The following is a 14,066-nucleotide window of genomic DNA, read 5'->3' on the forward strand; positions in this document are numbered from 1 at the left end:
ACATGTTGATTGAAACATTTGCCATTACTGTATTTATAGAATAAATGCCAACTTGAGGCATGGGGTGGCCGCAGAGCTCTATAAGGTATTTTAGAAATATTTCTATATATCCAGGGTAAGAACTGTAAACGTTCTCTTAGCGTGTGTTTTTGAGTCTGATATTTTGATAACTAACAAAGATCCTACATTTTCAATGTTATCAATTGTCATCTTCACGGCGGCACTGATACGAGGTAAGCGCCAAATATTCTCGGCCTAACCAAGAAAGAGATATGATGCAAAAAAATTAAATATTTTTATTTCAACATAATTTCTGTTAACTTCAATATATTGAAAACTACGTTTAAATAACAGCTCTATCCCTTTAAAAAAATAAACTTAATCTTTATCAATAAAATAATGTAATACTGCCGATTGCACCTTTTTATCCGTCCCAAACGTTTTCTCCGCAAGTCTTTTTTTAACTTAGAGAACAGGTAATAATCGGTCGAAGCTAAGTCAGTACGTCAGTACTGTTGGGTCGGTGATCAAGTTATTCGAAGTCACAGGCTCCTATAGCAGCTTGAGTAGGACGTGCGGTATGAACGGGCGCATTGTCATGACGCAATCGAGCGCCTCTTGTTAATTTTCTCGGCCGTGTTTCCCAAATACGTTTTCGTAATTTATGCAGTAAGGAAGCATAATATGTAGCGCTGACAGTGGTATTTCATTCTTTAAAATCAATCAACAACATGCCTTCAAGTCCCAAAACATTGTGGCCATGATTTTTTTGGAAGATTGGTTCGTCTTCAAGGGTTTCTTACCCCATGCGAAACAATTGTGATCATTTTTTTTAGTAGAATATGAAGGACAAGCTTCAGCAAACACAAAAACCATCCTGTCCTTAATATCCTTTGGAGTAATTCCTTCTTTTGCTAAGAATTTTATTACCGCTTGATGTTCAATTTTAACCAGGTATGATAAGTCCATAATTTTTCAAATTTCACTCTTCAAATGTGTCAAAATTAGTGGACAGTAGTCTGTTGTGAGTTGTAGAAATTTCCCGACGTGCAATCGTAAATATATCAGGCCGAGAATATTTGGCACTTACCTCGTACCTACGATTGGTAGTACCTGCAACAAATATCTATTCTAGATAAGTACAACAGAAAAATTAAACGTTATAATACATGTTTTATCGTCCGCTTCTTTGATTAATTTTATAACAGCTCCTTTTTCTAATACTTTAGATTTTCTTCCTCCATAACCGTCATACTTGCCTTTAGGGTAAGGAATAAGATATGGAAATTTCGTCACATCAATGTTTTCCTTTAGGTACATTTAGGGCACTTTTTAACAATGAGTAGGCGGTTTAAATTTACTACATTTTCCCTCCAAATATGCAAGAAGACTGTTTCTGTTATTTTCATAATCTTTTTTAGATTTTTCGACCAACCTGTTCCTATCGTGTCTTATTGCTCAACAATCAGGTTCATTTCCTAAGTAATAAGTAATATTAAAAACAACTTAAAACTAAAGAAAACTGTAAACATAGATGCTTCCATAATACGAGTAACAATACAACGTGTTTCAAAATGATTTTCATCTAGTCGCCTATGGCTGCAGATTTTCATCAAGGGAAAGATAGGAGTTAAAGCGATTTCAAAGCTAACTATTAGATGAAAATCATTTTGAAATACCCTTTATATTCTACTTGTATCATTACTTACAGAAAAACTAAGACACCAAATAGAAAGCACCTGACATGCCAATCTTTTTGGAGTTTTAACGGTAAATTTCAAAAGGGTAATATATCATGATTCCACAAATCTCCAAGAAATGGTAACGCGTCTTTTTCCAAGTATATGTTCAAATAACCTACCGTTCTGAATTATAGTTAGTAATTTTCACAACGAAAAAAATGTTTTCAATAAATTAATGGCCGCTGATGATCTAATACAAATTTTTTGATTTGAGATAGTGGCTTTATGAATAAACAAATATCTTGATCTTTGAAAGATTACAAGAATTGATGCTATTGTGAAAAAAGGCAATATGTAGTCAAATTTTCAACAACTGTTAACCTATAACCATTTTTTTTTATTTTTTGATGGTGGAACACTAATTATATATAACACATTTACTACAAGGTTTATTTTTACTTGTCATCAAGAAGGTTTCTTTTTAATGATAGATCAATTTAACGGTACAAAGAGAGAATTTGAGTGAGATCGTTGACTGTTATTTAAAATTAAGACGCTGCTATACTGAGTTTATGAAGACAACTCATTAATTTTTGTATTGGGTTAGTGAGGCGACCTATGTGTTTACCCCCACTTGCCGAAAGATCGTACTTTCGTGCTATTTGGGAGAAACCAACCAGTGGACGGAAACAACTACTTCCCGGACAAAAGCCCCTCCGGACGCTGAATTACACCTGTGCAGACAGGCCACACTAACATCTCACTAACACCTGGTTGCTAAGCTTAAGCACATAAGTGAAACACAATGAATGCTAGACAATTTGATGGGATGGGCTGTATTGAGGAGACACAACAGATCGAAACTGCAGTCTACAGCTTCCCAACAGGTTGTTGTCTAGCCTTCAGTGTGATTAAACACTTTGCAATTTTTGTATTATTATTTTTTATTTCGGCCTGGTATTACATAGTACGACGAAACCCGGGGGTGGCGGTGTGGTTGGCATACGTCAGCGCCACGCTCTTTGGACCGACTAGGTGCCGCTGAAGACACGCCTGGCGGGGATTGACGCCGTCTATGGGAACGGTTGCTCGGGCGCCAGCTCCTTCTTTAGAGAGGAAGCGGGATCTCCAGTCGATCTCGTAAGCGGTCGCACGAGATAAAAATTACACAACGGTTAACTTAAAAAGTATTCGACTTTTATTCCCAACTATCAGTTATAAAACTAAATAAGAAAAACTAACTAAAATAACTTAGCAGAAAACAAAAAGGTATGAAGCCCGCTCAAGGTCGTCTTGTAATCATTCTGAGGGCGGCTCCTACCTGGACGGTTCTGCTTTAGTTCTTGGGGAATTGACAACACTGAAACGGGAATGGTACGGGCATGGTATACCGAAAGGGGTGGAGTACTTACTGGACGTGGACGGTGTTTTTTTTTCACACTTTTCCTTTTCAGTTGTCAGAAAATCCCCTGTCCATCGGTAGCCTAATTTATAAAATGTACCTATGTTTCATAAAATATCGTTGAACCGTGTCCAGTTTTAAATCATATGATGTATACCTACAACGGAGACCAAACCAAAATGGCATATTCTGTTGTTTCATCAAATTAATAATATCAGTAAATTGAGATTTACACGCATTATAACAGCTAAGGACTTTGATGCAGATGAAAATACATTATATTAATGTACTCTAGGAAAGTTAACTCTGAGTTAAAAATGACTCCAAGATCCTTCATTACATGCTTCTTTTTTATGTAATAATCATTAATTGAATAGAAGTATTAGTAATAGTAACATGTCGTCAGGGAATCTGACTGATAAATGTAATTTGATGTCATCAACATAGGTACCCTAGCACAGTATATGATAGTAAAGATAGTAGGTCATTTATAATAAGTATAAATATATATGGTAAAGAATTTAAGTGGGAACCTTGTGGTCCACCCGAAGTAGCCAAACATTCTTTTGATGCAACTAAATATAACAAATTCTATTTTGCTAATATTACCTTCAAAATTTTATAATGTAAACCAAAATTATAGAGCTTTTTTAAAAGAATGCTGTACTAGATCTTGCCGAAACCCTTAGTAAATCGGCGCACGGAACGTCGACACAGCTAAGATTATCTGACAACTAATAAATAGTCCTTAATTAGTACACGTTGACGATTCAGGTACAAAACCATGTTGGCAAGACGAAATAAGATTTTTGACATTGTAATAGGCAACACGATAGAGAAGTATATCAAAAACATTAGTAAAGTTAGGCAAAATTGACATTGCAAGTCAAAGTAAATATGCATAAAAATAATAAAAAATAATAGATTAGATTATCCACGTTTCTAAATACAGGAGAAATACGAACACGTTTCCATTTGTTTAGGAATGTACTACGTAGTTGTGACAGCCAAATTAAAAAGAACTGATAATGGTCTAGCAATAACAAATCTGTAGTCACGTACAAAAAAGAACGGAACTAAGTGGGACATCACCACAGATAAACTTGTTTATTTCTGAGCGATCTGCGATCACCCCCCAAATTGTCCGTTTCTCTTCTGTACGAGTAATCTTAAGAAACAGTGCAGGAAAATGTTTCTTTGTGTCTTTGACTTGTAAAAACACACTTGAACTTTTTCTGTTAGAATGATAGTTTTGACGAAATCTACAAATTTAGGTAATGTGAGAGAATGCAAGTCAAACTCAATTCTGTAGCTTCGTATTAAGCAAAATACGTGTTAAATTTGGATTTTTGTATCCATTGTAACGAATCAAATTTTCCCACGGAAACGCGTACCGAGGGTCGAAAAGGAATTTGAATTACCAATTAGCGATTGAGTCGAAAAGGTGAAAAATTAAAATTCTGCGTAATCTGATGTGGAAGTTAGGAGTGCAGAACGACGCGGTTAGCCGTAAGTGCCGCTTTGGATATTCTGCTCTGTTTTCGAATCGCCCGCCAGGAGGAGCCCGTCCGGAAGGATGCTGCCGTTCAGGAGCGCGGAACGACCGTGTCGGATATTTTGTTCTCTTTTGTATTCAACTGTAATTTTATTTTAAAAGTAGCCGTAAGATTATTTTAGCCGTGTAGCTGGTGGCAGGAAATAAAAAACCCTTTATTGTTAAAAATTCCGGAATGTTATTTCTTGTTTCCCCGGGCGCCTACGAGACTACCTAGAGATCCGTGTCTCTGGCTTTAGAGCCCCTGGAAGGAAGGGAGCACCGTTGGCGTGAAGGTGACCTCATAGCCTAAGTTGGCTAGACGTGTTTGTTTTCTACGGCACTAGTCGGCGCAGGGCTTGGCACCGAGGTACGCCACCCCTACGCATTATCGGCGAAACTCCGAACCGTCACCGACGGCGCCCATTCACCGGAGTTTCGTCGCAACATACGTCGCAACATTTTGTTGTCGACAGAATTCAGAGAAAGTAAATTACCACTTTTTACTATTCCCAAATGTAGTGATATATAACAATCCGAAGATGCAAACCAAAATACATTTTTAGAGATTGAAAATTTTAATAGTTATTTGTGTATTAAGGTCATAAAGAAGAACTTTTTTGGCCCATCTGAAGTTTAAAGCCTCATTATATTTGATTTGTGATCAAACTTCAAGTCGGCAGCGAAAGTTCTCTTTGGTGTTTTTTAGGCGACCAAATAGAAAAACATTTGGTTATGTACGTGGTACTGAAGATAGAAAATCTTCTTTTGTTGTTGGAAGAAAAGTCCTGCAGATTTGATAAAAACTAAAGTGCTACTTTGTCCCTCTATAAAAAAAAAACCGCCATGTTTCATAATGATATTTAGTAAAGGTGAGTTCAAATAATAGCGCCTTTGCCATTTTTATAAAAAAAAATGTTGATCAAAAACACAAGGTTAAGGGAGCAATAGTATGTATATTGTTTTTTCCCACGACCACTATCGAAAGTTGATAATTTCACACAGTCAAGATAAAACGAAATTTGGCTCTAACCTAAGCGTGTGATAGAACACATATCGCACAGCTTGACTGTGACTTGATTTACTTTCGCACATTAAAATAGTTGGCTTGTTTTGGTTTGACGTTTAGTTGACAGTTTGCTTTTCGTGCTTCGTTTGTGTTGTTTTAGTTTGTGAAAATGACTTTGAGAGTGATTCTTCTATGGAATGCACTCCACCAGAGGTTGTGAAAGCGGCTAAGCAACAAAATTTGAAATTATACCCTGACAAATCAAAAAAATAATATTTGATTGATTTTGTCACTAATGTTTAAATAATAATAGTAATATAGAATTATAAATTAATTAATATTAAAATTGCATCATTTTTGTTGATACAGCGTTGATAAGTAATAAAGTTTTTGAAAATATAGTGACTTTTAATCTGAAAAATGCATAATTGGTTTGCCAAAATAATAATAGCATTTAGTAAAAAAATGCGCTGTGCCGTCGTCGTGGGAAAATTAGCGTACATAACTCGTGCGAAAGTGGCAAATATCGCACTCGCTGGGTTTTTCAAACTCGCCTACGGCTCGTGTGAAAATTCCCACTCGTGCGATATTTGCTACTTTCGACATTTGTACTGTAAATAACTATATTAGGAAGCAAAAATGATATTTTGCGTGCCGAACTTGCAGGTTTGACGGCCGAGCGTGCGAGACCGGCAATTACAGATGGGCAACGAAAAGTCATGCTATTTTTTCTTCAAACGTGAAAATGGATCTAATTTACTAGACTAGACATGAAAATGTTAAAATATAAAAGACAAAAATCAATTAGAGCTGATTCTTAAAGCACTAATACGATAACGAAAATGTAAAATGTATTCGAAGATCTAAAAAATTCAAAGACACTTTCAATCATGTTCAAAATCCAAATAGGTAGGTATATACTTACCCCTCATGTTTTCTACCGCTGTTAGATAGAAAAAGTGGACTCACTATACTCTATACCAGGGGCGGCTGGTGTCGGGGGGCACAAGGGCACGTCCCCCCCCAAAATTATAACGTCTACAAACACACTGGACATAGTAAAATCGTAATTTTCAATATTTAAAAAATTATCCGGAAATTTGCGTCATAATTATCAAAACTAATTTTTTTATCCCTCTCCACTTGTATAAAATGTATCAAAACGTATTTCCACTTACATCTAAGATGTGTCTTGAATATATGATATGTTATTTCTGATGAAATGCTGATAAAAGCCGGGAACAGAGACCGAATCATGGCTGATTTATACGTTTTGTTTACACCGCTGCCATGAAAACCTCACGTCCTAGCCACTTGATTCACCTGGACTGGTGGTCCCATTTCGACAGTGCTCGGCAGGATTGAGTTACTATCGCAGGTTTTAATTTTCATTCTGCGCGAACACGTATGATAAATATTCTTGGATAAGCTTTTCGGTAATACAGACATTCGGAAACAACTACACACCGCTTATATTAATAATATTCGGGCACATAATGCAACGATCGACAAAAATCGCCATATAGTACGCCGATTGATAATCTACATAAAATTTTGTGGAGTGTTTGAATTTGCTTTACGTGGACAAGACGAAAGTAGGGAATCACAAAATCCAGGTATATTTTTATGGCTGAATTGGACTTTATCAGATCATTTGAAAGAAGCAACGGTTTTTAAAGGAATACCTAGGTGCCATGAACGTAAAATATTGACCGAAGGCAAAAAGATATGTGGAGACATCCTTTTTACTTCGCGAGCGTAAGCAAAGGAAGTATTGTAATCGAGTCCGTCGGCCGACTCTCTAGTTTTACGTTTTCTCGACCTTTCATGACCTCTAGAGGACGAAGAAATAGGTCTCCCGTTTCCGTCTGTCTGTCCGTCTGTCTGCGGTCCCGGATTTCTATTTGACAGATATTCTCCGAAAGTACTGAACCGATTGTTGTGAAATTTTGTGCTTTTATTAGGAATGTAGATGGTAAAACGCTAACCAAAATTTGTCTAATGATCCCCACCACTAACGCGATGACGTCACTTCAAAATTGTAAGTACATAGTAAATGGGTTTTAAATTGTATAAAATAACATAGTCCTACATATGTAGTTTATGACTCCGAATTGAGTTTTTACCCGAAACGTCCAGATTTTTTGAAAAAAAATCAAAATTATGAAATAACATTTTGCACTTTAAGTTTGAATCTGCAAAACTGAATGGTTTGAAATCTTGCAGATGGTTTACAGTTATGATAAGCATGCTAACTTATAAAATTTAATCCATAAGGTTGTGACTTCCAGATTAAATTTAGAAAACCTTAGAGGGTAGATATCCTCAAAACTTTATTGTCGGATTATGAGGGGTTTAAAAGGACGGGCTCTATCGGTTACCTGTTACAGATTTGAGTGGACCATAAAAATGGCTACAGTTTGTTTGACCACAAAGTTTAAATATTCTGCCCCTGTTTATTCAATTATTTATTAAGATATTTTATTTCTGTAAAGCGCAATGGATTTTTTAATACAATTTCTAATAATGTACCTTTTTAAAAATTTAAAATTGATCCATAAATAGCGAAAACTAGATAATGTCATACTCATCACAATTTTATCGCTTTGTAGTTTTTTTGACAACAAAATTAAAAAAAACGGAAAATCAGTCTGGGTAGGGTTTTTAACGCTGGAATATGCTTTAGCTCACCCTTAAAATGATGAAGAGCTTATGTATGTTATGGTTACTTGATTTGTTAACAAATTTTGTGCCAAACTCGTTTTAGAATTTAACTCCCTACTGGGTTAATGTTCTCTTTGTGGGAACGAACGTATAATAATCCCAGCAGGTCAGGTAAACGATTCCTAGAAAAAAACAAAACAATATTTTTGAGTATTTGGGTAAAAGTAATTGCAAAAAGTAATTGTAAAAGTGACTGAATTACTCAAAAATAGTAATTTGTTACAATTACTCATTGTTTGACAAGGAATTGAATTACTTGTAACATATCGTCAAACATTTGAAACTCTTATTTCACTGCAAACAAATATTTGCAAGAGAACTAGGTATGTGTATAAAAAAATCGATCGAAGTTTATTTCGACAGAACATTCCTCACCCCCGAACTACAATAAAACATCCAGATTTTTCGAAAAATTACAAAATTTGATTTTGTGTGTGGCGGCACAATAATTCGTAGTAGTAAGCGAGGAAAGATAAGCTCCTCCGTAGTCTAGTGGTTTCAGTTCCCACCGGAGAAGCAACAGTTTTCTTCGCTTACCTACATGTGAATCTGATTTTTTTTTAATGAGAATTTCTATAATAAAAAATATTAAATACAGAATTCAGTTAATCAAGCCAATTAATGGAATGAGGCATAAACGTTTGAAAGGCACTCTTGTAACTATTCGGACAGACGGATATGACTGGTGAACCGCAGGCGAGCCAGTAACCTTCTGGAGCCAGTAAAAACCCGTTACCTTGCGTGTATTGTTCAATATTTTATTTGTTTCTCACTTGTAAATAACTATTATAAACTATTAAAAACTCTCCAATATTTGAAGAAACATCGTATGAGCTTTAGACCTATTGCCTTGGAAACGCACGTCAGCATAGCACTTATCATAGCACTTATTGTGTTCTCTAGTTCTGTCATTTAGATTTTTCGATTTATCGTTTTCGATGTATTGAAATGAGTGTGGAGCAAGCTATATTACTGAGGAAGCAGCAATTGTGAGTGAAAATTTACCTGAATCAATTTTGGCTGTCATTTCAACTTATAATAGTTTAAAATGTTTAAAATACATGGCTGTATGAGCACGAGCAGGGCTGTAAAAATTTTACTGGCTAGCCAGTAAAATTTTTACAGGCTGTAGCCAGTTAAGTGACATTTTCATGTTGAATACAGTGACTTGGTAAATTGATGTTTACAAGTGAGGAACAAATAAACATTATTAATTTGATGGTTTCGCAACGTTTACACTTTTTTGTGACAAAAAAAACAGCAATTTCTACAAAAACAATGCTACAGGGTCATTAATCAGTTCAACATTTGTTAATAAAACTAAAAAATCTTGCCGATCGTCTCCAAGTTTCTTGTGGCTCCGTAACTTTTGTAACTTTTTTTTTTCAGTTCACGAACGGTGAGTTTGCAACTTCAACTTCTGAAAAAAATTTGAGTCCATTTGAGAAGATACCGTTTGATTAAAAGTCTGACAGTTCATACCCCAGTCACCCTATTCAGCAAATTTGTTATCCACAGATAATCCCTAGTAATGCAAAATAAATCTCTTTTTCCACTTATTGCAGACAGAATATGTACATATTTTATTATTTCTGTTATTGCGTCATTATCTCCAAAAATAACAGTACGGAAGAACTTATCCAATTTGAAACTACTAGATTTAAAAATTACATATCTAAACTCTCGCATTCAAAAGTTTTAGTTCCTTATGGGAACTTAAGTATTTATCAGGGAACAGGTATATACTCCATTTAACTTTAACTCTTCGTTTGCCGCATTACACTACAAAAGTTAATACATATAACAACAGATTATTTGTATGTATTTCACGTTTTTAACGAATAAACAATTCGTCATATTTGGGAAATTTTTAATGGCAATTTATAAAGGCCGAGTAGCCTTTGCTGGGTGGTAATTACGTTAGGCGCGTCGAGAAACTGGAGAACATATTTTTCGTCGGCAATAACCATAATATCGACGAGGTCGTAATATAATAGTCCTAAATGCATTAATCCTGCGGGTCGGGCTGTTCTGGGAGATCCTGGGAATCTTATAAGTCCTGGAGAGGAGGAGAGAACTGGAGAGAGAGCGGCCATGTTGAGTCTTGGCAATCGCACGGTCACATTATTGATATTCTACTTCGAGTCTGGTTCATGTCGTATCCCTCCTTCCACCCCCGCGTCGTTGGTCCTGCGATCTCCCACCACCCCCACAACTCCTTCCTGCTGAATTATAATAACTTACAAAAACGTCAATAAAATAAAACCGCTCTTCGGCGCGAAAGAAAGAAAGGTGCTAACCTCGGTGCCATCAAAAGCCCATAATGTCCACTTATTCATAATACATTTTTATACCAGCTGCAAAAAACACAATCCTGCAGCGCACGTTTTATTCGAGGAAAGAAGAAAAGGGCGAATGCAGAGAGAAATAACACAACAACTGCGTGGCTTCCTAACCAGTGACAGGTCTTCCACATTGATTTATCGTTCGTATTTGTGTACTTCGCGTAAAAAAGCTTCAGGGTAAGGCATAAGATTGATGCTGTTCCGTTTACAATCTCACCAGCCTTTCATTCTGCAAACTATATCGAAATTGTTCCACCATTTACTAAACAAAAATAAATTCGGTTTGGGTTTTATCTCAAACCACCAACATCTGCGCGCAAATGGATCGAAAAATTTTGACGTTTTTGATTCAAAAAGTTTGTGTGAAATGTGTTGCAAACTACACGGTAGACGAAGTTAAATAAGCACTTCCAACACTAAGCAGATAAGCTGAAGATGCTGCAGGACACATGCATGAATGCGTCGTAACATTACTGCGCGGCTGGTGGGATCCCGAATGTGTGTGTTTATAGAATATTAAATTAATCCTAGTAATAAGAGTAATAATATAATAATCGCTGTTAACAGTATATATCGATTTAAACAAAGCTGTTGATAAATTAATATTTTTTTATACATAAAAAACTATCTATGATTTTTTTTATTCGGTTTTGAAATGGTTTATAAAAATAATGTGTGTGTCGGAAGTCAACAAATCGCATTAAACCACTACTTTTCAGATTTTCGGTGTCTACAATGGAACGTCCTTCAGGGCTCTATACTTGGTCCAGTATTGTTTTCAATAATGATCTAGGTTGCGATTGTTCATCTGAGGTGAATTTAGAGCCTTTATGCGGAGGATCATACGTTTTTATAGAAAGTGTGTAAAGATTACAGTAAATAACTAATATAATATTTATATATGTTTTTGCAGTATGTCAAAATTAGTACTCATTGTGCTTTCAGTCACTAAAAACCTTCTGTATAGTATTTTAATAATAATCGAGGCCCATACATGATGAATGATGATGATATTTATAAAAAATTTTTAACTACGTTAGAAAGAGTGGTTTTATTTTTCTTGAACGTCTTCTTCTACTCTGTGCCCGCCACGCTACAAGATCAAAATTATGCGAAACCAGATGTGGTAATAAATTTTTTTTTTTTCAATATACGTATATACTTTTTTCTGAAAATACAAACATGGTTTTATGTAACTTTTTTGCCGTAAACGTATTTTTATAAGTTTACTTGTATAAAGCTTTATATTTGCTTTTGAATAAACCCAAACAATTAAAGTGAACAAAGAGCTATAAGGTTATATGGCCATCATAAAATCATCCCATTGTGTCGAAGTTAAGTTGTTTACAATAGAAAAGGTTTTAGGGTCGTAAATAACGAGTCCACTACAGCTCGACCGGTTCTTGCGGTTTCGTTCAGGGGCGGCTTTCACTAAATATGAAAATCCACCACTCCACTATTTCTTTGCTACCTGCAGCCGCTGAGGGTTCCGAAATAACCACTCGCTTTGAAAACCGGCCCTGTTAAATATGAGCAAGAAATGTTTAGAAGATGATTTATTGCCAACCGGTAAGCTTAGTGCGAACCACACAAAGGGGGTATTTATTTGCGGTCAACTAATTTTATGATGGCCATATAACCTTATACCTCTTGGTTCACTATACGTCCTTGTGTAATGAGTTTCTAGTGCAAAACACCGCTACTGTCTTTTAACAATCCTAATATTTGAAAAAATTAAATTACTGGAATTAATGTCTATAAAGCTTAGAAATAAACAAGTTTAGCTTTGGAAGTGCTAAAAAAACATTTAAATATTGCAGTGTACTATCTGGTTTGTACCCTATTCCGCAAGGTAAAATCTGGTAGCACCTAATCAATGCACCTAAACATCAAACATCCATTAAGTTTCTTACATTTTCAATTATCTGGTTGTGAAGTAATGGCAAAGAACTCCAGAACCAAAGTTAAACTGAACTCTAACGTTCTGCTTCTTTTGTATATAAAAGTTGCACGTGTTTTTAAAATTACATTTTTCTATATCCATATTGTTTTTCGTTCTCTAGCTTGAATGCCTTCGACGCCAAAAAATGCAGCTTCCTTGCTTTATTAATTGTCTATCGCAATACAATTTTTAAAAAATTAAAGTAGGTAAGTATGGAAGATATTTACATAACACTCCAAGAGTCCAAGATCATACTCAAATTTCAAAATTTTGGTGTTCTGAAATTTGAAATGGTCATTAATATTAATCATCAGTGGTTTGTAAGATGCCAAAATTTTAAAACTTAAATTGGGACCTTCATATAAAAAGTTCTCTTATTGATTTAAGATTTTCAAAAATGTGTAGGGAAGTAAGTAGTTCATAACTACAAAACTTCGTCTAAATGTGTTGTATAAAATAAACTCTTAAATTGACGTTATATTACTAATTTATGGTCTTCTTTTACATACACTCTAGTTGTAGCAAATCAAAGTGAACTTAGTTATATTGTGCTACTAACTAAATAAATAAATAAATAGGTGTGAATATTAATTATGTAAAACTAGACAGCGGTTCATACGAGGGTAATTTGATAAATTGTTAGCCCAAGTACTTTCCACTGCACAAAACAAATTTTATTACCATGGTAATAAACAAAAACTTATTAGAAATGTCGCTGTCAAATTTGACTTCGAAAAATTCAAGCAATGCTGTATACGAGAATTTTGAAAAAGCCATGTCTAGTGAAAATGTGGAAATCAGTAAAACTGAATATAGATCGATTATTAAGTATCTGTGTTTAAAGGGGTTGACGGCTAAAGAAATTTACGATGATATGTCTAAAACACTTAGTGAAGTTTGTCTTTCTTATGCCACTGTAAAAAACTGGGTTGCTTAGATAGACCAGGAAGACCGATTTCGGTATCCACTCCTGAAAATGTTGACGCAGTGCACAATATGATTTTGTCAGATCGTCGAATTTCCACAAAACAGATATCTGAGGCACTAAAGATTTCCTGTGAGTGTGTGCATCACATCATTCACGCCGATTTGAACATGAAAAAAATTTCCGCAAAATGGATTTCAAAATGCCCATCAAAAGTGTGCAAGAGTGGAAATTTCGCGCTCTTTGTATGCCCTTTTTGATAAGGACCCTGACTTTTTAAACCATGGATGAAACCTGGCTCAATTTTTACGATCCAGAAACAAAGCAACAGTCCATGGAATGGAGACACTCTAGATCTCCAAGGCCTAAGAAATTTAGGGTGCAACAATCTTCCTGAAAAGTATTCGCTTCGGTTTTTTGGGATTCGCATGAAGTAAGTATGATTAATTATCTAGAAAAGGACAAATCCGAAACAGGAGAATACTACTCAAGCCTATTAACAA

The sequence above is a fragment of the Zophobas morio genome, unplaced genomic scaffold (assembly GCF_036711695.1).
Source record: "Zophobas morio isolate AGI-343-1 ecotype UQ-CSIRO unplaced genomic scaffold, CSIRO_AGI_Zmor_V1 ptg000002l, whole genome shotgun sequence".
NCBI lineage: Eukaryota > Metazoa > Arthropoda > Insecta > Coleoptera > Tenebrionidae > Zophobas > Zophobas morio.